This window comes from Eleutherodactylus coqui, unplaced genomic scaffold, assembly GCF_035609145.1.
Source record: "Eleutherodactylus coqui strain aEleCoq1 unplaced genomic scaffold, aEleCoq1.hap1 HAP1_SCAFFOLD_167, whole genome shotgun sequence".
NCBI lineage: Eukaryota > Metazoa > Chordata > Amphibia > Anura > Eleutherodactylidae > Eleutherodactylus > Eleutherodactylus coqui.
The window spans coordinates 253,249-257,610 of NW_027102587.1; the positions used below are offsets into that span (position 1 = coordinate 253,249).

At 43.9% G+C, this 4,362-nt stretch overlaps 1 long non-coding RNA gene across 1 annotated transcript; it reads right to left on the minus strand.

Moving 5' to 3' along the window:
* Positions 1–2,279: 2,279 nt before the first annotated feature.
* On the minus strand, positions 2,280–4,133 carry LOC136605010 (uncharacterized). The gene is made up of 3 exons (XR_010789925.1): positions 4,084–4,133; positions 2,524–2,601; positions 2,280–2,398 (listed from the first exon to the last, which is right to left on the minus strand). It is a non-coding gene; the product is annotated as an uncharacterized lncRNA (long non-coding RNA).
* Positions 4,134–4,362: the final 229 nt, after the last annotated feature.

Below are 4,362 nucleotides of genomic sequence, written 5' to 3' on the forward strand. Positions count from 1 at the left end.
TGCAAACAGGGCTTTACTTTTGCTGCAATTTTAATCAGTTGCTGCTGAGGTCTGCCCTATAGTATGAGCAAAACCGTATATTTAATCATGATGGAAACTGTCAGAGAACCCTCCGTGTAAAACATACACCACTGAATATTTATACCTGCGGTTACAACTAATAAAGTCTAAGAAGCATAACCTTTAAAGAGAATTTCTCACCAGGTCTTCTGCCATTGACTGGACAGCAATGTCAATAGAAAGGCTGCTCAGCTGAGGCGGGTTCTGAAACTCCCGGTAGAAGGTTCCCACATCCATAGGAAGGTCATCCTTAGAAAAAGCCGGTCGTTAGAAAATGGAATAAAGTCTCACTTTTTGTTAAGGAAAAACGTTACTAAGTTTAAAAAGTATTTGCACTTTTTAAAAACTTTTGACATGTTAGAAGTTTTAATTAGCCTGGGTCCGAGTGCTGAAACTCCTACTGATCACTGAGATGAAGGAGCTGTAGCACTGTGCCCCTTCGGCTGTCTTCGTTACTTGCTGGCTCGCTCTTCTCAGCAGCAGAAGGCGCCTGACGCACAGACTTCAATAGACAGGTATGCATCAGTCTTCCGCTGCAGAGAGGAGCTGACAGACAGTGAGATAGCTGAAGGGGCGCAGCACTCAGGTTAGCGCTGCAGCCTCTTTGTTTCAGCAATCAATGAGGGTCCCGGACCCACACTCACCAAAGCTTGCTCCGACATGTCAAAAGTTTTTTTAAAATGCAGTTCCTCTAAGTCATATAGTTCTACTGCTCAGGATTCAGAGTAGCTTGGCTGAAATAATAGGGTACCATATATACTCGAGTATTAGCCGACCCGAATATAAGCAGAGTCAATAAGTTTTAACACAAAAAAACTGGGAAAACTTATTGACTCGAGTATAAGCTGAGCTATACTTTCGTATATACTGGGTAAAAAAAAAAACACAACAAACTCACCTCCCAGCCAGCGCCTGTGTCTGTGCGGCAAGCTGCTTGAATTCTCCCCGCTGTCATCTGTGCTCAGCTCTGTCATCGCTTTGTAAGTAAGCGTTGTGATTGGATTGAGCACCAGCCAATCACAGCCGGCACTCGATCCAATCACAGCGCTTACTTACACAGTAAGTGCGGCAAGCTGCTTTAGAATTCTCGCTGCTGTCATCTCCCTGCTCGGCTTTGAAATCCCTCGCTGTCAGCGCCGTGTAAGTAAGCACTGTGATGGGATCGAGCGCCAGCCAATCAGTGAATGTCATTCACTGATTGGCTGTGAAAGATCGAGCGCTGACTGTGATTGTCTGGCGCTCGATCACATCACAGCGTTGACGGCAGGGGATGACAGAGCCGAGCAGAGAGGACGACGGGGGAGGACAGCGGGAAGAATTCAAGCAGCTTGCCGCATCACCACCGGTAACACAGGAATTCAAGCAGCTTGGCACCACCGCTGGGGACACGGATGCCGGCTGGGAGGGGAGTATGGAGGGTTTTTTTTTTAAACTCTTCCCTGACTAAAGTATAAGCCGAGGCTTTTTCGGCACAAAAAATATATAGCCTCTCTTTGCTCTGCTTTACATTTTATACGATTGTGATTCCACCTATGATTGATTCTTTAAATGTGTTGTTCCTATTAAATGCTTATAATGTATTGTGTGTTTTGTATAATAAAAAATATATAGTATGTAGTTCTCACTACATTCCTTTGTGCTTAATATATGGTGGAGTGATACGGAATACTGATTTGTTTGGCATTTCTACCAAATACTGGCCTTACTCTTATATGGATACCTTGTGTTATTCTTATACACTATTAAATATTATTGCTGTTGGTTGACGATACGCCTAAAACATGAAAAGGTGCATCCTTTTTTATATATTAGGCTGCCTGTCCACCGGTGATTGTTCATTGCGTTACCCGCAGCAATAATCCGGCATTGCTATGGAAAGCGCAGCTGCAGCATCCATGAGCGGAGAATGATAGCGATTCTCCGCTTGCGGGTTCTAAATCACAGCATGCCGCGATTCTCCGCGGTGAGTCTATCTGTCAGATAGGCTCACTGCAGAGAACTGACAGCAGCCCCCCTACTCCCTCGCGGTAGAATATCGCTGCCAATATTCCGCAACGGCCGTGGACAGGGGGCCTTTGTCATATCTCGGATCCTCTGTGTGCACCAGCTATCACATCCCTGATAGTGTGCACTGCCAGCATTATGCCATAAATAGCATATACACACTTTGGCGACTTCCAATCCCATATTGAAATGAGCATATTTAATTGGTAGAGTGGGCAGCACTTACAAAGTCCACCATAACAAAGTCATCCTGGGGTACTTCATTGCTTGAGCAGGAGCTCTGCAAACTGCGAGCATCTGGGGTCACCTCTTCCGGAGTCTCGGGACAAACCACCTAAAATGAAAGAAAAAAATTACCGCAAACCATGTATCATAAATCAGTGGAAAATCTGTAAGTCAATCCTTATGAGCTAGAACACTCATAGCACTAAAGTACTAGGATCAGGGGTGAGGACATACCATGTGGTCGGTGTCCTCCACATCAATCAGTCTGGGTGCAAACACAGCGAATGGTATATCTGTGCTGGCATAAGTGACCTGAGAATAGATCAGAAACAATTCATGCTTTTCACAGTGTGTATATAGCAATGGGCAGTGGTTTAACTCATTCTCTCCTAGGTCGTTGTGGCAGCTATGCATTTAATGTGAACCACTGTGACAGGAGCGGTTACTACTGCACCCAGAACTTTGAAGGACACCACTGCACATGCGCTGGCGTCTCCAATGACACACACTGCTACATGCAGTACATGGCTGGTGAGTAATGGAAATCATGGCTGGCAGAAACTGTCATGAGAAGACAGACGAGTTGGCCCCATCAACGTCTCACATAGCACCAATAACCCACTTTGGGAATTTCATCCATTGACATTTTAGCAAAAAGGAGAGACTCACACATATGTACACCAAAGAGTGTGAAGGGCGCATACGCGTGGGAGGTGACCTACAACAATTGTGTGACTGCATTACCTTTCTACTGGAGGAACCATGAATACCAAGAGGACACAATCATTATAAATATGAGATCTTTGTCTGTAAGGCTGCCTTCACAAGTGGCGGATTTGCAACACATTCTTTACAGTAGAAATAAATCTGCACTATTTAGTGTAAATCCGCAGCAGATCTCACCCTATTGATTTGAATTAAAGCAAAAAGGTGAAATCTTGTACAGATCTGCACCAAAACCTCTATCAAATGGTGCCGATTTTGACGTGGATATTTCTGCTCTGTAAAACCCGCAGGACATTCCCTGTGTGAACGCAGCCTTATGAGGAATTATACTCACAGTACAACACATTTGTATTACTAGCATTTTGGCTGCAAGGAGCCTATAACAGGTTGAAGTTCTGATGCTTGATGTATGGTTTCTATTTTTTATGTTTTTTACTAGTTTTTTTTAAACATTTTTTTTTATAGTTTTTGTTCATTAAACTATACTTTTCTAGAATCTAAGATTCAGGAAGCTTTGAATTAGTTTTGTTTCTTGCTTTAAACAACCTTCCGGAAGAACAAAATTCTGTCTCAGAACCAGAAGGGGGCATATTACCTACAGCTATTTTTCTCTGCTGTCCCTCCCTCCACGGATTCCAGGTCCTGTTTTCAGTCATCCAAGATGGCCGACAATCTTTAGACTACCTAATTCCCACAGTGCATTGGTAGTGTTAGACTACCAATGCACTATACCTGCTCTCTGATTGGCCAGAACAGGTATCATGATCAACATTAGGTAGACAGAAAATTGATCCTGCCATCTTGGACAGCCGAAAAGAGGGCCCAAAACGTGCGAATTGGAGTACTGGCAGAGAAGAACAACTGTAGGCAATAAATCCCCTGTTCCGAAATTGCAGGGTTGCTTTAAGGTTACCATTTTCTATGTGGATAACATAGTATTAAGCCAGTGCACTTGGCTCCTGGCTTTTGCCTGATAGTCTAAGAACCAAATGAGGCCATATCCTTAAGGGGTTAATAGGATCAGCACAGACATCCACTTGGACATCCTCTAAAGCTGTGTTCACTCACCTGAGGGGAAGGTTTTTCCACAAAAGCCCCAACTTTACGGGTGAAAAGAAAAGCAAGGATAACTGTAAAAACTAAGTCACAGTAAGATTGGAAGGTCTATGGACTCATAGGCTGAGGACTTACCTGCTGGAGGTAGTGCCAGTTACATGTGATGGTGAAGTCAAAACCGCTCTGTCATGATCTGCTTGAGTACCATGTGCAGGTTGGGCAGTAATATTGGGCAACCCACCCTCCTTTCCTGGCACCATCATCTATTAATACAAAAAAAAAAATGGGTTA